The 22,964-nt window shown below is 44.2% G+C and overlaps 1 non-coding gene across 1 annotated transcript; it reads left to right on the forward strand.

Annotated features, from left to right (window-relative positions):
* Positions 1 to 12,695: 12,695 nt before the first annotated feature.
* Positions 12,696 to 12,786, forward strand: trnar-ucu (transfer RNA arginine (anticodon UCU)). Its single transcript is given in 2 exon segments — positions 12,696 to 12,732; positions 12,751 to 12,786. It is a non-coding gene; the product is annotated as a tRNA-Arg (tRNA).
* Positions 12,787 to 22,964: the final 10,178 nt, after the last annotated feature.

Below are 22,964 nucleotides of genomic sequence, written 5' to 3' on the forward strand. Positions count from 1 at the left end.
CTTTTTTGTTTCGGAGGACCGGGGACTGCTGGGTAGGGGAAAACTATTTATTTGGGCAGTGGCAGTACCCGAGACACGACACGTGTAGTGTCTCCCACCCACCCTCCTCCTCTAACCAAAAAAAAGGACTCTAGTGTGTTGATAAGGTAAGCTTTTTATTTAAAAAGTTCAGTCCGTCGGATTGCTAAGCGAACAAGTTTTGACTTTTTTTTCGTTTGGTTTTTCAGTAGATTTATTGGGAATCGAGAATAGTGGGAATGGAGGTAAAGGCAGTTGTATGTTCCTCCTGCAGAATGTGGGAGGTAGGGGTCGCCAAGAGTGTCCCTGCTGACTGCATCTGCGGGAAGTGCACCCAACTCCAGCTCCTCGCAGACCGCGTTAGGGAACTGGAGCTGGAGCTGGATGAACTTCGGATCATTCGGGAGGCGGAGGGGATTATTGACAGGAGTTATAGGGAGGCAGTCACACCTCAGGTAAAAGAAGTAGGTAGATGGGTTACCGTCAGGGGAAGGAAAGGGAACCAGCAGGCAGTGCAGGGATCCCCTGTGGCCGTTTCCCTCAACAACAGGTATACCGTTTTGGATACTGTTGGGGGGGACGACTTACCAGGGGTAAGCAATGGGGTGCAGGTCACTGGCACAGAGTCTGTCCCTGTTGCTCAGAAGGGAAAAGGGAAGAGGAGCAGAGCATTAGTCATTGGGGACTCCATAGTTAGGGGAACAGATAGGAGGTTCTGTGGGAACGAGAGAGACTCACGGTTGGTGTGTTGCCTCCCAGGTGCCAGGGTACGTGATGTCTCCGATCGTGTTTTTGGGATCCTTAAGGGGGAGGGGGAGCACCCCCAAGTCGTGGTCCACATAGGCACCAACGACATAGGTAGGAAGAGAGATGGGGATTTAAGGCAGAAATTCAGGGAGCTAGGGTGGAAGCTTAGAGCGAGAACAACCAGAGTTGTTATCTCTGGGTTGTTGCCTGTGCCCCGTGCTAACGAAGAGAGGAATAGGGAGAGAGAGGAGTTGAACACGTGGCTGCAGGGATGGTGTAGGAGGGAGGGTTTTGATTTCCTGGATAATTGGGGCTCTTTCTGGGGTAGGTGGGACCTCTACAAACAGGATGGTCTTCACCTGAACCAGAGGGGTACCAATATCCTGGGGGGGAGATTTGTTAGTGCTCTTCGGGGGGGTTTAAACTAAATCAGCAGGGGAATGGGAACCTAAATTGTAGTTCCAGTGTACAGGCTGTTGAGAGTAGTGAGGTAGGGGATAAGGTTACAGGGACGCAAGAGGGCACTGGCAAGCAAGAACTTGGTTTAAAGTGTGTCTACTTCAACGCCAGGAGCATCCGGAATAAGGTGGGTGAGCTTGCAGCATGGGTTGGTACCTGGGATCCTGATGTTGTGGCCATTTCAGAGACATGGGTAGAGCAGGGGCAGGAATGGATGTTGCAGGTTCCGGGATTTAGATGTTTCAGAAAAAACAGAGAAGAGGGTAAAAGAGGGGGGGGTGTGGCATTGTTAATCAAGGAAAGTATTACAGCGGCAGAAAGGACGTTTGAGGACTCGTCTACTGAGGTAGTATGGGCCGAGGTTAGAAACAGGAGAGGAGAGGTCACCCTGTTGGGAGTTTTCTATAGACCTCCGAATAGTTCCAGAGATGTAGAGGAAAGGATAGCGAAGATGATTCTCGACAGGAGCGAGAGTAACAGGGTAGTGGTTATGGGGGACTTTAACTTTCCAAATATTGACTGGAAATACTATAGTTCGAGTACTTTAGATGGGTCTGTTTTTGTCCAGTGTGTGCAGGAGGGTTTTCTGACACAGTATGTGGACAGGCCAACCAGGGGCGATGCCACATTGGATTTGGTACTGGGTAATGAACCCGGCCAGGTGTTCGATTTAGATGTAGGTGAGCACTTTGGCGATAGTGATCACAATTCGATTAGGTTTACCTTAGCGATGGGCAGGGACAGGTATATACCGCAGGGCAAGAATTATAGCTGGGGGAAAGGAAATTATGACGCGATTAGGCAAGATTTAGGATGTGTAGGATGGGGAAGGAAACTGCAGGGGATGGGCACAAACGAAATGTGGAGCTTATTCAAGGAGCAGCTAATGCGTGTCCTTGATAAGTATGTACCTGTCAGGCAGGGAGGAAGTTGTCGAGCGAGGGAGCCGTGGTTTACTCAAGAAGTTGAAGCGCTTGTCAAGAGGAAGAAGGCGGCTTATGTTAGGATGAGACGTGAAGGCTCAGTTAGGGCGCTTGAGAGTTACAAGCTAGCCAGGAAGGATCTAAAGGGAGAGCTAAGAAGAGCAAGGAGAGGACACGAGAAGTCATTGGCGGATAGGATCAAAGAAAACCCTAAGGCTTTCTATAGGTATATCAGGAATAAACGAATGATAAGAGTTAGAACAGGGCCAATCAAGGATAGTAGTGGGAAGTTGTGTGCGGAATCAGAGGAGACAGGGGAAGCGTTACATGAATATTTTTCGTCAGTATTTACAGTAGAAAAAGAAAATGTTGCCGAGGAGATTACTGAGATACAGCCTACTAGGCTAGATGGGATTGAGATTCACAAGGAGGAGGTGTTAGCAATTTTGGAAAGAGTGAAAATAGATAAGTCCCCTGGGCCAGATGGGATTTATCCTAGGATTCTCTGGGAAGCTAGGGAGGAGATTGCAGAGCCGTTGTTGTTGATCTTTAAGTCGTCATTGTCGACAGGAGTAGTGCCGGAGGACTGGAGGATAGCAAATGTTGTCCCCTTGTTCAAGAAGGGGAGTAGAGACAGCCCTGGTAATTATAGACCTGTGAGCCTTACTTCGGTTGTGGGTAAAATGTTGGAAAAGGTTATAAGAGACAGGATTTATAATCATCTTGAAAAGAATAAGTTCATTTGCGATAGTCAGCACGGTTTTGTGAAAGGTAGGTCGTGCCTCACAAACCTTATTGAGTTTTTCGAGAAGGTGACCAAACAGGTGGATGAGGGTAAAGCCGTGGATGTGGTGTATATGGATTTCAGTAAGGCGTTTGATAAGGTTCCCCACGGTAGGCTATTGCAGAAAATACGGAAGTATGGGGTTGAAGGTGATTTAGAGCTTTGGATCAGAAATTGGCTAGCTGAAAGAAGACAGAGGGTGGTGGTTGATGGCAAATGTTCATCCTGGAGTTTAGTTACTAGTGGTGTACCGCAAGGTTCTGTTTTGGGGCCACTGCTGTTTGTCATTTTTATAAACGACCTGGATGAGGGTGTAGAAGGGTGGGTTAGTAAATTTGCGGATGACACGAAGGTCGGTGGAGTTGTGGATAGTGTCGAAGGGTGTTGTAGGGTACAGAGGGACATAGATAGGCTGCAGAGCTGGGCTGAGAGATGGCAAATGGAGTTTAATGCGGAGAAGTGTGAGGTGATTCACTTTGGAAGGAGTAACAGCAATGCAGAGTACTGGGCTAATGGGAAGATTCTTGGTAGTGTAGATGAGCAGAGAGATCTTGGTATCCAGGTACATAAATCCCTGAAAGTTGCTACCCAGGTTAATAGGGCTGTTAAGAAGGCATATGGTGTGTTAGCCTTTATTAGTAGGGGGATCGAGTTTCGGAGCCACGGGGTCATGATGCAGCTGTACAAAACTCTGGTGAGGCCGCACCTGGAGTATTGCGTGCAATTCTGGTCACCGCATTATAGGAAGGATGTCGAAGCTTTGGAAAGGGTGCAGAGGAGATTTACTAGGATGTTGCCTGGTATGGAAGGAAGGTCTTACGAGGAAAGGCTGAGGGACTTGGGGTTGTTTTCGTTAGAGAGAAGGAGGAGGAGAGGTGACTTAATAGAGACATACAAGATAATCAGAGGGTTAGATAGGGTGGATAGTGAGAGTCTTTTTCCTCGGATGAGGATGGCAAACACGAGGGGACATAGCTTTAAGTTGAGGGGTGAAAGATATAGGACAGATGTCAGAGGTAGTTTCTTTACGCAGAGAGAAGTAGGGGCGTGGAACGCCCTGCCTGCAACAGTAGTAGACTCGCCAACTTTAAGGGCATTTAAGTGGTCATTGGATAGACATATGGATGTAAATGGAATAGTGTCGGTCAGATGATCGGCGCAACATCGAGGGCCGAAGGGCCTGTACTGCGCTGTAATATTCTAATTCTAATTCTAAAAAAAAAAAACCCTTTAAGTAACGTTCCCCAATCTATCATAGCCAACTCCCGCCTCATACCTTCATAGTTTCCTTTGTTTAGATTCAGGACCCGAGTCTCGGAATCAACTCTCTCACTCTCCATCTTATTGAAGAATTTTATCATATTATGGGCGCACTTCCCCAAGGGACCCCACACAACAAGATTGTTAACTAATCCTTTCTCATTACACAATACCCAGTCAAGGATGGCCTGTTCTCTTGAGGTGTTATACACCTCTATCAATTTTCCACTCAATCTCCTTTGAGAAAGGCTGAATAATCCTAGCTTTTCCAACCTAACCTTGTAACTAAAATCCCCCATCCCTGGATCCATTCTGGTAAATCGCCTCTGCGTCCTCTCAAGGACCCTCACATTCTTTTTAAAGTCTGCTGAGCAGAACTGGAAGCAACACTCCAATTGGGGCCTAACCAGAGTTTTATAATGGTTCAGCATAACTTCCCTGCTTTTGTACTCAATGCCTCTACTTATAAAGCCCAAGATCCCATATGCTTTGCGAACCACTCTCGCAATATGACTTGCCTCCTTCAAAGATTGATGCACATGAACCCCAAGTCCCTCTATTCCAGTACACTCTTTAGAACTGTGCCATTAAGTATATATTGCCTCTCCCTATTCCTTATGCCAAAATACATCACCTCACACTTGTCACTATTAAATTCCATCTGCCACCTGTCTGCCCATTCTGCTAGCCTATCACTGTCCTGTTGCAGGCAGTTCATATCATCTTCACTGTTTGCCGCTCCTCCAGGTTTGGTGTCATCGGCATATTTTGAGATTCTACTCTGTATTCCAAGATCCAAGTCAATTACCTTGAGCAAAAAAAGCAGTGGTTCTAGCACTGACCCTTGGGGAACACCACTGTCGACTATCCTCCAGTCTGACAAAGAACCATTTAATAAGACTCGCTGTTTTCTGTCCTTAAACCAATTTTCTATCCAATTGGACACTGACCCTCCTATACCACGAACCTCAATTTTGTTAACCGCCCTTTTATGTGGTACCTTGTCAAACGCTTCCTTAAAATCCATATAAACAACATCCATATAAACAACACCCTTCATCAACCTGCTCTGTTAGTTCATCAAAAAATGCAGTTAGATTAGTCAAGCATGAACTCCCATTTATAAATCCATGCTCACTCTCCTTAATTAACTCGAACCTCTCCAAGTGACTGTTGATTTTTTACCCAGATTATTCTTTCCAAAACCTTACCCACCGTTGCTGTTAATCTAACTAGCCTGTAGTTACCCGGACTGTCCTTACACCCATTCTTGAATAAGGGTGTCGCATTTGCCACTGTTTAATCCTCTGGCACCTCCCCCGTATCCAGGGAAGATTGGAAGATTATAGCAAGCCCTTCCGTTATCTGCATCCGCATTTCCTTTCGCAACCTGGGATGTGAGCCATCCGGACCAGGTGATTCATCTTCCCTAAGCACAGCCAGCCTTTTTAGTACCTCCCTCTCCTAAATTGTACTCTCTCCATTGCCTCTACTCTCTTCACTTCGACTGATATTTTGTCAAATTCCACTTCCTTAGTGATCACTGATACAAAGTACTCATTAAGTAGATTAACATTGCCCTGCACCTCTAAGCTTATATTATCCTTTTTGTCCCTCATAGGCCCGACTCAACCTCTTACTACCCACTTATCATTTACATGCTGCTCGAAGATTTTTGGGTTTCCTTTCATGTTGACTGTCAGTCTATTCTCATAGAAAGAGAGAAGAAGCAAATATAGATGATATAAGTATTTCCCATCCTTGATGATGTGGAATTTTTTATGCTGTGGGTCTTGGCCCACGAGTGTGGTGGAAGCAGAGACAATCAATGATTTGAAAAGGAAATTAGATGGATACTTGAAGGAAAGAAACTTGCAGGAGGAAAGGGACCGAGCTGGTGAGTGGAACTGACTAGATTGCTCCGGGGACATCCAGCATGGACGTGATAGGCCAAATGACCACCTTCTGTGCTGTAAATGACTCTGTGTTGTTTCTCAAATTCAATCCACTGGTGCTTGGTAAATAATTTCACAGTAAATTGTGCAACCGGAAAATCAGAACCATGGCAAGGGACGCATCAGGAAGCAAAATTGCTGAAAGCCGGGATTGAACCAGGAACCTTTAGATGTTCAGTTTAACGCTTTCCCAACTGAGCTATTTCAGCCCTACATTAACAGTGGCTTGTTGTTCTTGTTTTGGAAGAAAATACATACATTCAAGTTTTCCAAAAAATTAAACAACACAACATGTGAGGAATATTCCCCATTGCTTTCTCAGTACTGATGGATTGTGAAGCGGGAGACAGCCAGAAGTGCCACTGAGCCGCACAGACCCCGAGCTGAGAATGAAATGAGATCAAATTCAATCTTTCATAGTGAGATGCTGCTGAGAGGTAAGAGTCCTGAATCAAAGCGAGACTTGCTCATTTCAAACACTCCCTGTACTCTCTGCTCATGAAGCCTTTAAAAAGGGAAAAACAGAATGGCACTCAAACTCACAACCCTGCCATTAAAAGTCTCATATTCGACTGACAGAACTGTCACTTCTACTCGGTCTCTTATTGGATGGATGCAACTCCAACGCAGGGATGGCATTCAAATCCTCCCATGGGTCCACATGTCAGACTGAGTTCCATGTTGTAGACTCAAGCAAAGGAAATCTGCTCACTTCCAAAACTATCAGCGAATTGAAGCTGATTACAATCAACATCATCAGAGGTCAGAACTACCTGGTGAAAGAAGACACCCTGAAGAAGGATCCACAATTATTCAAAGGCATCGACAAAGTGAAAAACAAGAAAATCGATGAGTCAATGCAAGCCAAACAGAAGAAACACTGAAGAATTCCATTCCATTCCAGTCCAGAACCCAGTCCTGTTGTTTTTGGAGTCAGGTCACAATTACAGCAACAACTTTATATTCCCACTTGGCTATCTGTACATTTAGTTAATTGCAATTTTGTCGACAAGCTCTTTGAATCCAGTTGTCTGGTCCTCATGCCAGCTCTGTTTGGAAGTCAATTCCAGCTTCTGCAAGGCTGAAACCAATAGACAACCTTAATCTAAAAATGCCAGCAGGCCAGGGCTCATCTGGGATTAGAACCCTGGATTTCTAACATGTTAATCAACCACATTCCCTAAGCAAGAATCATACCCGTAGACCAACGAGCCACTGACCAGTCAGGTTTCTTTAGCTGCTGTGGAATTTCACTGCAACCCCCCAGCCAATCATCCATTTTTTTTTCAGATCAAAGCAACATCCTGCAAATGCTGAAATAAAAACAGAAAGTGCTGGAAATGTTCAGCAGCTCTGGCAGCATCTGTGCTGTGAGAAACACAGTTAACGTTTCTGGGCACTCACCTTTTGTTTCAGCCATCCTTTCAGACTGCTTCTGTCCATCCAATCTCACTTTCTATTCTATCCACATTCTAACCATTCACTACGTTACTACATTTTTCATGAATTCCTCATTTCTTTTATTAATGACAATTTTGTATTTCTGGCCTTTGCTTCAGACACCACCACAAGTGGAATCATGTCTCCATCTACCCAATCAAACCACTTCGCTGTATCCTCACATTGCAATGTTTCTTTAACCCTGACAGACTGTGGAGTTTCTGCTGCTTGATTGCAGTTCTTGCTTCCCGCCAGTAGATGTCACCTCACTCCAATACAGTGAAGTTTACAAATCTGAGAGAGACACAACAGGAAATAATTGTTCACATTATAGTGAATGTGTGGGATTTAGAAATACTAGGAGTGGAGACGAGTTATTATTGCACTCTGCTATTACATCTTTTACAATGGACTCCAGCATTTTCCCCACGACTGATGTCAGGCTAACCGGTATATAATTCGCTGTTTTCTTTCTGCCTCTTTTTTTATATAGTGGAGTTACATTAACTACCGTCCAATCCATTTGAACTCTTCCAGAGTCGACAGAATTTTGAAAAAAGACCAGAAATGCATCTGCTATTTCAAGGGCCACCTCCTGAAGTACTCTGGAATGCAGATTATCAGGCCTTGGGGATTTATCGGCCTTCAATCCCATCAATTTCCCAAACATTCCCGACGAATACAGATTTCATACAGTTCCTCCTTCTCATTGGACCCTATGTTCCCCAACATTTCTGGGAGGTAATTTGTATCGTCCTTTGTGAAGACAGAACCAAAGTATGTATTTAATTGGTCTGCCATTTCTTTGTTCCCCATTATAAATTCCCCCGTTTCTGACTGTGAGGGACCCACATTTGTCTTCACTAATCTTTTTCTCGACACATATCTAGAGAAGTTTTTACAGTCAGTTTTTATGTTCTCTGCTAGCTTACTCTCATACTCTATTTCCCCCTTCAGAATCAATCCTTTTGTCCTCCTCTGCTAAATTCCAAACTGCTCACAATCTTCAGGTTTGCTGCTTGTTCTGGCCATTTTATATTTCTCCTCCTTGGATCTAATACTTTCCTTAATTTCTTTTGTAAGCCACAGTTGAGCCACCCTTCCTGTTTTACTTTTGCACAGACAGGAATGAACAATTGTTGTAATTCATCCATGCGCTCTTTAAATGCTAGCCATTGCCTATCCACTGTCAACCCTTGAAGTAACGTTCCCCAATCTATCATAGCCAACTCCCGCCTCATACCTTCATAGTTTCCTTTGTTTCGATTCAGGACCCTAGTCTCGGAATCAACTCTCTCACTCTCCATCTTAATGAAGAATTTTATCATATTATGGGCGCACTTCCCCAAGGGACCCCACACAACAAGATTGTTAACTAATCCTTTCTCATTACACAATACCCAGTCCAGGATGGCCTGTTCTCTGGAGGTGTTATACACCTCTATCAATTCTCCACTCAATCTCCTTTGATATAGGCTGAATATTCCTAGCTTTTCCAACCTAACCTTGTAACTAAAATCCCCCATCCCTGGATCCATTCTGGTAAATCGCCTCTGCATCCTCTCAAGGACCCTCACATTCTTTCTAAAGTCTGCTGAGCAGAACTGGAAGCAACACTCCAATTGGGGCCTAACCAGAGTTTTATAATGGTTCAGCATAACTTCCCTGCTTTTGTACTCAATGCCTCTATTTATAAAGCCCAAGATCCCATATGCTTTGCTAACCACTCTCGCAATATGTCTTGCCACCTTCAAAGATTGATGCACATGAACCCCAAGTCCCTCTATTCCAGTACACTCTTTATAACTGTGCCATTAAGTATATATTGCCTCTCCCTATTCCTTATGCCAAAATACATCACCTCACACTTGTCACTATTAAATTCCATCTGCCACCTGTCTGCCCATCCTGCTAGCCTATCACTGTCCTGTTGCAGGCAGTTCATATCATCCGCACTGTTTGCCACTCCTCCCAGTTTGGTGTCATCGGCTTATTTTGAGATTCTACTCTGTATTCCAAGATCCAAGTCACTTACCTTTAGCAAAAAAAGCAGTGGTTCTGGCACTGACCCTTGGGGAACACCACTGTCGACTATCCTCCGGTCTGACCAAGAACCATTTAATATGACTCGCTGTTTTCAGTCTTTAAAACAATTTACTATCCAAATGGACACTGACCCTCCTAATCCATGAACCCCAATTTTGTTAACCACCCTTTTATGTGGTACTTTATAAAATGCTTTCGTAATATCCATATAAACAACATCCGCTGCATTCCCTTCATCAGTATTCTCAGATAGTTTATCAGCAAATGCAGTTAGATTCGTCAAGCATGAACTCCCATTTATAAATCCATGCCCACTCTCCTGAATTAACTCAAACCTCTCCAAAGGACTTGTTTTTTTTCCCTGACCTGTTGATCTCATGCTGATAGCAAGCTCACCATAGAGCATGTATTTGGCAATGTGACCGTCATCCATTTGGCCCAGTCAACAGAGTCACCGCTGACTCAAGAGGGCAAACATGCTGCGGATCCCTGCACGCTGGTGTACTTCCACATTCGGCACTCTGTCCTGCCAGGAGATGCCCAGTATCCATCTGATGCAGTGGAGGTGGAAGCTGTTCAGCCGCTTTTTTTGGCTTGTATAAGTTGTTGATGCTTCTCTACTATAAAGGAGGGTGCTGAGAACACAAGCCTGGTACACGTGGAGCTTTGTATTTTCGGTCAGTTTACTGTCGGTTCACACTTGTCTTCTCAACTTTGACATGACAGCTGCAGCATTGACAATCCTGGTGCTGATTTCAGCATCAAGGGACAGATTGCTGGTGATTGTTGATTGAAGGTATGTGAAGCTGTTGACAACCTGCAAATTGAGGTTGTCGATGTTGATGGAAAGTGGAGTCTCTACGTCCTGGCCCGTAACTTTCATCTTCCTGATGCTGATTGTCAGTCCAAACTCTTTGCAGGCCAGGGAGAACCGATCTACAAGCTGCTGTGACTGAGCTTCATTATGGGATGTCAGCACAGCATCATCAGCAAATAGCAACTCACAGACTAGGAATTTACCCACTTTGCTCTTGGTGCACAGTCTTGCCAAGTTGAACAGCTTGTCGTCAGCTCTGATGTGCAGGTGAACACCTATATCTGAGTAATTGAAAGTGTACAATAGCAGCATGGAGAAGAATATGCCAATTATAAAGGATGTGATAACTAGACAGTTCGAAAATGATGACATGATTGGGCAGAGTCAACATAGATTTATGAAAAGGAAAACAGGTTTGAAAAACCTGTTGAGATTTTTGAGGATGTTACCTATGGAACAGATAAAGGAGAACCAGTGGATGTGTGGTATTTGTATTTTCCTTTGGTAAGGTCCCACACAGGAGGTGAGTAAACAAAATTAGAGCACATAGGCTTGGGATAATATACTGATATGGATTGAGAATTGGTTAACAGACCGAAAACAGAGAGCAGGAATAACGGGTCCTTCTCAGGATGGCAGGCTGTTACTACTGGGGTACTGCAAGGATCAGTGTTGGAGCCACAGCTGTTAACAACCTATATAAATGATTTGGATGTGGGGATTAAATGTAATATTTCCAAGTTTGCAGATGACACAAAGCTCGGTGAAGTGTGAGTTGTGAGGAGGATGCAGAGAGGCTTCCAGGGGACCTGGAGAGGCTAAGTGAATGGGCAAGAACATGGAATATAATGTGAATAAGTGTGAAGTTATTCACTTTGGTAGAATAAACAGAAAGACAGAGTATTTCTTAAATGGTGAGAGTTTGGGAAGTGTCGATGTCCAAAGGGACCTGGGTGTCCTTGTTCCTGAGACACTAAAAGCTCTTGTGCAGGTGCAGCAATCAATTAGGAAGGCAAATGGTATGTTGTACCCACACGAGGGGTCATGAGTACAGGAGTAAAGATGTCTTGCTGCAATTGTCTAGAGCCTTGGTGAATCCGCACTGGAGTATTGTGTACAGTTTAGTCTCCTCATCTTATGAAGGATACACTTGCCATAGAGGGGGTGAAACAGAGGGTCAACAGACTAATCTTTTTTTTGCATTTATTTCATTTCATTTCAGTTTGTTCAGTTTGCTTACCTACTGTTTATTTTCAGGTTTGTACTTCCTGCTGTTCAATATTCAGTCCATTAACACGTAATCTGTACTAATGCTTTGTCTTTCAACACATCATTAACATATTGTTTGCCTTTGCTGCATGACCTTTTGGTCAGCTATGTGGCCTTGTCCAATCTACACCTTCTCCTTTGTTATCTCTTGCCCCACCCCCACCCCACTTGCTTATAACCTGTGACTTTTCTAATATATGTCAGTTCCGAAGATGGGTCACTGACCTGAAACGTTAACTCTGCTTCTCTTTTCACAGATGCTGCCAGACCTGCTGAGTGGTTCCAGCATTTCTTGTTTTTATGTCACCAGACTAATCCCTGGGATGGTGGGATTGTCTTATGAGGAAACTGGGCCTGTATTCCTTAAAGTTTCGAAGAATGAGAGGTGATCTGATTGAAACTGACAAAATTCTTACAGGGCGTGACAGTGTGGATGTAGACAGGATGTTTGCCCTGGTTGGTGAGTCTAAAACCAAAGGACATCGTCTCAGAATAAGGAGTAGGCCATTTAAAACTGAGATGGGTGGAATTTCTTCACTCAGACGGTGGTGAATCATTGGAATACTGTGCCCCAGAGGGCTGTGGCAGCTCAATCATTGAGCATGTTCAAGACAGAAATTGATAGAAATCTTGATACTCATGACATCAAGGGATATGGGGATAGCATGGGAAAGGGGCTTTGAGGTAGGTGATCGAATTGAATGACAGAGCAGGCTCGACGGGCTGAATAGCTTACTCCTATGTTCCTCTGTTCCTAAGAGAGTTGTCGCCAGCGCGCAGCCCTGCTTTACCCCACTGCTGATCTTGAAAGCGTCTGATGTTGCTCCATTGTAACTGATGGAACTGTGCATGTTCTCGTGGAAAGAAGAGATGATGCCCAAGAGGTCAGGAGGGCAGCCCATGTTCCATTGCAGTTTGAAGAGGCCGTCTCTGCTGACAAGATCAAAGGCCTTAGTGATGTTAAAAAAAATGTGTGAGGCTCTGTGGCGCAATGGATAGCGTGTTGGACTTCTAAATAATGATTAAGACGCTATTCAAAGGTTGTGGGTTCAAATCCCACCAGAGTCAGATTTTGGACCAGAAACAGAGGAGCACAACGGAACAACATATTAAGAAATGCGCCAAAAGCACAGATTCGGAGACAGAGCGAGAGAGAGAGGAGCACGGCAGGAGCAGAGCAGGGGGAAAAAAAAAACGAGGAGTGATGTCATAATGGAGAGTGAGAGCAGGGAAACAGAGAGCCGCTGGGGTGAGGACACAGTATTTGGTTCTTTCTTCGGTGCAGTGGAAGGAGCTGTTTGGTGAGGATCTGGTAAGCTGTGATATCACAGGCAAGCAGGTAGTTGATTAGTTTGGAAGAACCGACCTGCTTGATGCGCATCTGGTAAGTGATTAAGATCAATTTTAGTCCTAACGTTTAAAATAGTAAACAAACTAGTGGTAAGTTTAATAAAATATGCAATTAAATGAATAATTGAATAAAATATTTAAGTAGTTAATTGAAACACGTTCAGGATGACAGGACAGGTGATGTGTCACAGCTGCAGCATGTGGGAGTTCCTGGATGCCAGTGTGATCCAGGGCAAACACGTCTGCAGTAAGTGTTTGCGGCTCAAAGAGGGAGAAAAAAGGAATGAGTGGTAGTAGGGGACAGTATAGTAAGGTGGATTGACTCTGTTCTCTGCAGCAAAAGCAAGAGTCCAGACGGCTGTGTTGCCTGCCGGTGCCAGGATTCAGGACATCTGCTCAGGGCTGGAGCGAAACATACAATGGGAGGGAGAGGATCCAGTCGTCGTGGTCCATGTCGGTACCAGCGACATAGGCAGGACAAGGATAGAGGTTCTGCAAAGTCAGTTTGCGGAATCAGGCAACAAATTAAGAGGCAGAACCTCAAAGTTAATCATCTCAGGATTATTACCTGAGCCATGTGCAAATTGGCATAGGACAAATAAGATTAGAGAAAGTAATGTGCGGCTGAAAGACTGGTGTGGTAGTAGTGGGTTCTGGTTCATGGGGCATTGGCACCAGTACTGTGGAAAGAGGTGGCTGTACCGTTGGGACGGTCTACATCTGAACCGTGCTGGTGCCGGTGTTCTAGCGAGCCACATAACGAGGGAAGTAGAGACGGTTTTAAACCGAATAGTGGGGGCAAGGGATCAAATTTGGGAAGATATGGTGAATCAAGGAGGAGAGACAAGGCAAGAGAGAAAGGTATAAATATGGGAAATGATAAACAGACTGTGACAGGAAGGGACAGAATGTACAAATCTAAGAGTAAATCGACAGATAAGGCTAGAGATGACAAAAATAAAAGGACAAAACTAAATGCTCTGTATCTGAATCAATGGAGCATTTGAAACAAAACAGATGAACTGGGAGCACAAATAGAATAAATAAGTACGATCTGATAGTCATTACAGAGACATGGCTGCAGGGCGACATAGATTGGGATGTGAATATTGGAGGTGACATGGCATTTTGGAAGGACAGGAAGCTAGGAAAAGGTGGCGGGGTAGCTCTGTTAATTAATGATGGTATTAGCGTAATAGAGAGGGATGACCTGAGTTCTGGAGATCAGGATGCAGAAGCAGTTTGGGTACAAATGAGAAATCATAAAGGCAAGAAGTCACTTGTGGGAGTGGTGCACAGGCCACCTAACATTAACCACACTGTCGGATGGGATATAAAGGAAGAAATAATGGCAGCTTGTCAGAAAGGTACTGTGATAATTATGGGGGATTTTAATCTACATATGGATTGGAAAATTCAGATGGGCAGAGGTAGCCTAGATGAGGAGTACATAGAATGTTTTGGGGATAATTTCTTGGAACAATACATTCTGGAGCCAACCAGAGAGCAGGCTATACTAGACCTGGCATTGTGCAACGAGATAGGATTAATTAATGACCTCATAGTTAAGGTGCCCCTAGGTAGTAGCGATTATAATATGATTGAATTTTACATTCAGTTTGAGGGAGAGGAGAGTGGGTCCCAGACTAGTATTTTAAATTTAAATAAGGGCAATTATAAGGTCATGAAAGCAGAGCTATCTAAAGTGAACTGGCAAATTAGGTTGAGGGATAAGTCAATAGAGATGCTGTGGCAGACATTTAAGGGGATATTTCAGAATACACAGAATAGATACATTTCAACGAGAAAGAAAAGTTCCAAAGGTGGGACTCACCATCCATGGTTCACGAAAACAGTTAAAGATACTATCAAACTTAAAGAAAAAGCCTATAATTGTGCAAAGGTGGGAGGCAGGTCAGAAGATTGGACAGAATATAAAAAAACAGCAAAGAATTACTAAAAGATTGATAAGGAAGGTAAAATTAGAGTATGAGAGAAAGCTCGCAAGGAATTTCAAGACAACTAGTAAGAGTTTCGATAGATATTTTAAAAAGAAAAGAGTTAACAAAGCGACTGTTGGTCCAATAGAAAGTGTGTCTGGGGAACTAATAATGGATAATTAAGAGATGGCAGATGAATTGAACAGATACTTTGCATCGGTCTTCACTATTGAGTGTACAAATAACATCCCAGTATTAGCCGGCGATCAGGAAATTGAAGGGATGGAGGAACTCAAGAAAATTACAATCACCAGGGAAGTGGTATTAAACAAATTATTGGAGCTGCGGGTTGACAAGTCGCCAGGTCCTGAATTGGCTAGTGAGATAGTTGATGCGCTGGTTTTAATATTCCAAAATTCCCTAGATTCGAGAAGGTTCCGTTAGATTGGAAAAGAGTGAATGTAACTCATTTATTCAAAACGGGAGGGAGACAGAAAGCAGGAAACGACAGGCCAGTTAGCTTAACATTTGTCTAAGGGAAAATGTTTGGAGCTATTACAGAGGATGTTACAGCAGGGCATTTAGAAAAAATTAAGGTAATCAGGCAGAGTCAACATGGTTTTTTGAAAGGGAAATCATGTTTAACCAATTTATTGGAGTTCTTTGAGGGAGTTACATGTGCTGTGGATAAAGGGGAACCAGTGGATGTATTGTATTTCGATTTCCAGAAGGATAAGGTGCCATATCAAAGGTTATTGCAGAAAATAAAAGCTCATGGTGTCGGGGGTAACATATTGGCATGGATAGAAGATTGGCTAGCTGACAGGAAACAGAGAGTCAGCATAAATGGGTCATTTTCTGGTTGGCAAGAAGTAACGAGTGGTGTGCCACAGGGATCTGTGCTGGGGCCTCAACTTTTTACAATTTATATAAATGACTTAGATGAAGGGACCGAAGGTATTGTTGCTAAATTTGCTGATCACAAAGATAGGTAGGAAAGTAGGTTGTGAAGAGGACATAAGGGGGCTACAAAGGGATATAGATAGGTTAAGTGATTGGGCAAAGACCTGGCAAATGGAGTATAATGCGGGAAAGTCGGAAATTGTCCACTATGGCAGGAAGAATAAAAAAGCATATTATCTAAATGGTGAGAGATTGCAGAGCTCTGAGATGCAGAGGGATCTGGGTGTCCGAGGGCATGAATTGCAAAAGGTTAGTATGCAGGTCCAGCACGTAATAAGGAAAGCTAATAGAATGTTATCATTTATCACCATGGGAATTGAATACAATAGTAGGGAGGTTATGCTTCAGCATTACAGGACATTGGTGAGACCTCTTCTGCAGTACTGAGTACTGTACTGGTCTCCTTATTTGCGGAAGGATGTAAATGCATTGGAGGTAGTACAGAGAAAGTTTACGAGACTAATACATGGAATGGGTGGGCTGTCTTACGAGGAAAGATTGGACAAGCTAGGCTTGTCTCCGCCAGAGTTTAGAAGAGAAAGAGGCGACATGATTTGTTATTTAATTTTTAAATTAACAAATTAGCTATCCTCCAGTCATCCGGTACCTCACCCGTGGCTACCGATGATACAAAAATCTCTGCCAGCGCCCCAGCAATCTCCTCCCTTGCTTCCCATAGCATCCTAGGATACATCTGATCAGGCCCTGGGGATTTATCCACCTTAATGCGCTTCAAAACCTCCAACACCTCCTCCTTTGTAATGTTGATATGCTGCAGGATATCGCTGTTCCCTCCCTTGAACTCACTAGCTTCCATGACCATCTCCACGATAAATACAGACGAGAAATATTCATTTAAGACCTCGCCCATTTCGCGTGGCTTCACACATAGATTGCCACACTGATCCTTAAGGGGACCTACTCTCTCCCTAGCTACCCTTTTACTCTAAATACACTTATAGAATCTTTTAGGATTCTCCTTTATATTATCTGCCAGGGAAATCTCATGGCCCCTTTTCGCCCTCCTAATTTCCTTCTTAACTATACTCCTATATCCCCTATACTTCTCGAGGGACTCGCTCGATCCCAGCTGCCTATCCCTGACGTATGCCTCCTTCTTTGTCCTGACCAGACCCTCAATATCCCTCGTCAACCAAGGTTCCCTAAACTTGCCAGCCTTGCCCTTCCATCTATCAGGAACATGCTGGCCCTGAACTCTTCCTATCTCACTTTTAAAAGCCTCCCACTTGCCAGACGTCCCTTTACCTGTAAACAGCCTCTCCCATTCAACTTTTGAGAGTTCCTGTCTGATGCCATGGAAATTAGCCTTCCCCCAATTTAGGACTTCAACCTGAGGACCAGTGCTATTCTTTTTCATAACTATCTTGAAGCTAATAGAGTTATGGTCACTGGTCCCAAAGTGCTCCCCCACTGCCATATCAACCACCTGCCCATCCTCATTTCCAAAGAGGAGATCGAGTGTAGCCCCTTCTCGAGTCGGGCCATCCACGTACTGCTTCAGAAAACTATCCTGGACTCACTTAACAAATTCTTCCCCATCTGATCCCTCAGCACTAAGGCAATCCCAGTCAATATTAGGGAATTTAAAATCACCTACTATTACAACCCTATAATTCCTATACCTATCTGTGATTTCCCTACATATATGCTCCTCCACTTCCCTCTGACTATTGGGGGGCCTATAGTATAATCCCATCAAAGGGATCACCCTTTGATTATTTCTAAGTTCTACCAGTATGGCCTCACTGGACATTCACCCCGGGATATCCTCTCTAAGTACTGCCGTGATGTCCTCCCTAATCAATAGTGCAACTCCCCCTCCGCTCTTACCTCCACCTCTGTCACGCCGGAAGGATCGGTACTGCGGAACATTGAGCTGCCAGTCCTGCCCATCCCTCAACCACGTTTCCGTAATAGCTACAATACCACAATCCCATGTACCGATACATGCTCTGAGTTCATCTGCCTTACCTGTAAGGATACTTGCATTAAAGTAAATGCAGTTTAGCCCACCAGACCTTCCACGCTCCCTGTCCTGCCCCTTCCTGGCCTGCCTACTGGACTTGCTTGCTTTAACCTCTCCATTTGCCTCAACTATCTCATCGGAGAGACTACTACTTTGGGTCCCACCCCCGCTGCAAGACTAGTTTAAACCCTCCAGTGTATTACTATAAAATCTCCCTGCAAGGATATTGGTCCCCTTCCAGTTCAGATGCAACCCGTCCCTCTTGTACAGGTCACCTCTGCACCAGAAGAGATCCCAATGATCCAAGTACCTGAAGCCCTCCCGCCTTCGCCAGTCTTCAGCAAAGCATTCATTTGCCTCATCCTCCTATTCCTACCCGCACTAGCACGTGTCACAGGGAGTAATCCTGAGATTACAACCCTAGAGGTCCTGCTCTTTAACCTTCTGCCTAACTCCCTATATTCACTTTGCAGAACCTCATCTCTCTTCCTGCCTATGTCGTTCGTACCAATATGGACCACGATCTCTGGCTGCACACCCTCCACTTTCAAAATTTCCGGCAGCTGCTCCGAAACATCTTGACCCTAGTATTAGGGAGGCAACATACCATCCTGGAGTCTCGTTTGCGGCCACAGAAACGCCTATCTGCACCCCTTATGATAGAATCCCCTATCACAATTGCTCTTCCACCCCTTTTCCTCCCCTGATGTGCAGCAGAGCCCTCCGTGGTGGCACGGACCGCGCTGTTGCTCTTTTCCCCTGGGAGGTCATCCCCCCAACAGTAACCAAAGCAGTATCTCTGTTTGAGAGGGGGATGGCCACAGGGGACTCCTGCACTACCTGCCTGCTCCTACTATTCCATCTGGTGGTCATCCATCCCTTTTCTGCCTGTGCATCCATTACCTGCGGTGCGACCACCTCACTAAACATGCTATCTATGACGCCCTCAGCATCGTGAATGCTCCACAGTGAAACCACCCGCAGTTCCAGCTCCATAATGCGAGTAGCCAGTAGCTGCAGCTGGATACACTTCCTGCACACATGGTCGTCATGGAGACTGGGAGGGTTCCTGAATCCCCACATAGCGCAGGAGGAGCATATCACGGGGCTGAGCTCTCCTGCCATGACTTACCCTTAGATTAATTAGTTACTCCCTTAATTAAAAAATACTAATGACACTAGGGGCCTTGTTCTACCCACGACAATCTCAAGTCCTTCATAAGCGACACTGAATAAAAAAAACAATTTAGTAGTACTCATCTTATCAGCAGAGGTTTTTTTTTTCAAGTAAAAAAACTTTGCCCTTTTCTTTAAGATATTTAAATACACTAACAGCAGTGACTCACCAACCAATCACCTTGCAGCTCTCCTCTGACATCACAGTTGGCTTCTTTTTTTTCAAAACTCCAGCACACTGGAAGATCTCCACTCCACTCCTGGAAGGGAAGGGACTGGGCCTCGATCCTCGGATTGGATTTATAGGCTCTGCTCTCAACGTTCTCCTCATATCGGTCCATATAGGTCTGCTCCGCTCCGCTCCTCTCCGCTCCCGGAAGGTAATTCACCAGCTTTTGCAGAAAAGTAGGTCTTAAGCTGTTGCAGTACCTGTTAGAAAGATAGTCTAAGCTATTCTGAAGTCATCTTCCAATGTCATCTACATGGAAGCAGGATTGTAAAGGATAAGATGTAGTTTTTAAAAGTCACTTCAATCTTGCTCAAGAGTCTTTACAAAGAAGCCAAGTAATTCTTGATAAAAAGTCATATACATTTAGAGATCTTTTAAAAGCACTTCAATCTTGTTAATAAAAAGTCAGATGTAAATTTAAGAACTCTGATCAGGCTATGCTAAAAAGTTACAGACAATTAAGAAATAAAATACAACATTTAAAATGTCTGAATTCCCTCTGAAAGTTGACCACTGCTGCTGCCGGTGTCTTCCTGGAATAGTGGAGCTGTTGTGTCAACAGAAAAGTCTTTCCCGAGCAGCCTGTTGGTACCGGCTTTAATCCAACCCAGGTAAAAATCAGGGTACATTGTGGGCAATGAGCCCAAATTGCTGAACTACAGGTCCCTGTCACTTTAAAGAGTGGGCTGGTGCGATTATGATCAGAGGCTCCTTCTAAGCACATTTCTCACCACCACATCTTCCAGATGCTGGTGTTAGTGTGTGCACGTACCAGCAGTTGCAGTGCTGTTCAGACCCTCAATAGCAGTGAAAGTCTCAGAATTCACCGCTATTGGGGCTGTAAAATCCAGGCCAATATCTCACAGTCCTGTTAGATTTGCTCTCCCTCTGTACAAAATCAAACTCCACACATTGTCTTTCACTCACTCCTGTTTCCAGCCCTGATGGTGCAGAAATCCCCTCTCAAAGGTACACAATCCAGTTGATTTCTGATCAAATACCTCCTTCCTCATTCAATAGAGGAAACAGAGACATGAACAGGAGTCAGGTGCAAGAAAGTTTCACCAACAGAGCAAAGAAAACACCAACAAAAGTCACACCTACTTTCCAAATCATTTCATTGGAATATTCTTTCACTTGTTTTCTCGGATGACTGCAACAAATCTGAAAATTAGCACCATGAGGTTTGTGTTCACTGGTCACTTGTTCTCCTGTGTTTGTCTGTCAGGTTTGTAATTCAGTTTGTATTGGATATTGAAGAGAATCTCTTTTCAAGATGATTGCACATCGTACTGTGTTTAAAGCAACCAACTTGTAAAATGGCAGAAAATGAATGTTTCAATACCTGTGTGACCAGATTCTTCCAATGCTTTACAACAGCTAGATTGATGATGCTTGCAATCTGTATCCTGTGGAGAATGGGAGAGGAGAACAAAAACATGGTGCATGAACAGGACAGACTGTGTAAAATGGGAGCACAGAAATACTGCCACCTCATTGAAAGTTAATGAGATTTATTCTAAGTCAGACACCTGTCCACAATGAACAAGTGAATACATTAATTGTCCACTTTCAATCTAAATGGGACTGAGGTTCCAACAGAGAAGTTTTCTGGAAAATACCTGCTGCAGTTTTAAAATTGATGAACTGGAACATGTTATACTAACTTTCAAATAACTGTAGTGATTGTATAGTTCTCATAGTGGAGAGAAGGAGTTGTTTATAAATATAAGCAGAAAGACACATTTGTGGATTGGTGAATGAGCTTTATCTTTCTGAAATGTATTTGTCCATTGGTTGCAGGTCACTGGAAATTCTTTTTTACATTTCAATTGTAGCAGCAGCAGTTCGCAGCAAAATGTCTGATTAATCAGAGTAGTGGGTCTGGGAAACACTTAAACAGCCGAGAACCTGTAAAACAGAACTCCAAGTAATAGTTTAAATAAGGCACTGAACTGTCAGGAAAAAAAACCCGACACGAACCTGACAGAACCACATTGGACCCGAGCCCGACCCGGCCCGAGTATCTCCATTTATTCCCGCGCCCGAACCGACCTCATCCTTACCCGACCACCGGAATGTTCACTTTACCTGCCTCCCGATTCCGAATCGACAGGAAGCTGCAGCATGAGCGCAATGACGTCATAGAGATGCTCACTTGCTCACTGAGCAGACTCAGAGTTTCCGTCCTTGATGACCCGGACTCCCAGCTTCGGTTGGCTTTTCAACTTTTGACACTTATTAAACTCAACTTCGCAGCAGAGTTAAATGTAATACTTACTGTGTGTGTCCGACACGGACTCAGCCCGACCTGGACCCAGCCCGACCCGAACCTGGCCCGACCTGACCCGAGCCCGAAAGCCAGACCCGGAAGAGCGACCCAACACGATCCGGACCCGACACAGGTCGTCGGGTCCCGTTGGATTCAGGTCGGGTGGCAGGCCTTTTCAGAGCGGAGGTCAGATGAGGATTGAATTAATTTCAATCACTGAATCTAAACAAGAAGTAAATCTGCCAGGAATGGAAGACTTTGCTTTATCTGTGAGCTTGAGGCGCAACGGTAGCGCGTCTGACTCCAGATCAGAAGATTGTGTGTTCAAATCATGTCAGGCTCACTTATATTTTACAGCAGCTCAAGTTCCTGGATTTTATATCAGAAGAGAGTTCGTTCTCTTGGAATGTTCGTGCATGGTAGAATTTCAAGATCAACTTTAATAGATTAAAGTCCTGATTTCTGGTTCCGTTCCATTTCCATGCTCAATTCTTATTTCACACTGTTTTATATCAGAACAATGTTTCAGGGATGTGATGTGTCCATTGTTTGTACAATTGCTCTGTCACCCAGTGTGAGAAATAAAACACAAACCACACAGCGTGCGGCTCAAACCCATACCTGGCTCTGTCTATAGGCCGCTTAGTTCAGTTGGTTAGGACGCAGTGTTGATAACAACAAGGCTGTGGATTTGATCCCCATGTGCGCTGTCACATGGTCAGTCATTCATTTGACACATTTTTGTAACACTTAAAATCCAACTTTTAGATGCAAACAAGTTTACATCAAATGTCAAAGGGAATTTATTTTGAATAACATCCATTGCATCTTTGTCACTGGTCTGGAGTAACACAGAATTCTTTCCAATTATCTTCCGTTTGCTGATAAACATTGAACTCGTGGCCTGTTCTCGTTAATGGTCACGAGCAGCAAAAACAGACAGAGCAAGTCTGACCGCCCAGAGATGTGGAAAAGGCTTTAGTTTGGGACATGTGCAGCAAATCAAATGTTCACCCGGCCCCGAAAGATTCAGAAACTGGGGAAAAGGACACAAGGAGATAGAGAATAAGCAAAAGCAGACAATGTAAATATTTCCCATCCTTGACATCTCTCTATTCCAATCCAACCTTCAGAGTTGGGTAAATAATTTCAGTGTAAATTGTGCAGCTCAAGAGTCAAAACCAAAGGGCGATGCAGAATAAAGGAGAACTGCCAAAACCTCAGATTGAACCAGGGATCTTCAGTCTAACACACTCCCAACTGAGCTATTTCAGTCTCACAGGCTTGGGATGATAAGTGGCAAGTAACATTCGCACCACACAAGTGCCA

This window comes from Heterodontus francisci, unplaced genomic scaffold (genome assembly GCF_036365525.1).
Source record: "Heterodontus francisci isolate sHetFra1 unplaced genomic scaffold, sHetFra1.hap1 HAP1_SCAFFOLD_61, whole genome shotgun sequence".
NCBI classification, from domain to species: Eukaryota; Metazoa; Chordata; class Chondrichthyes; order Heterodontiformes; family Heterodontidae; genus Heterodontus; species Heterodontus francisci.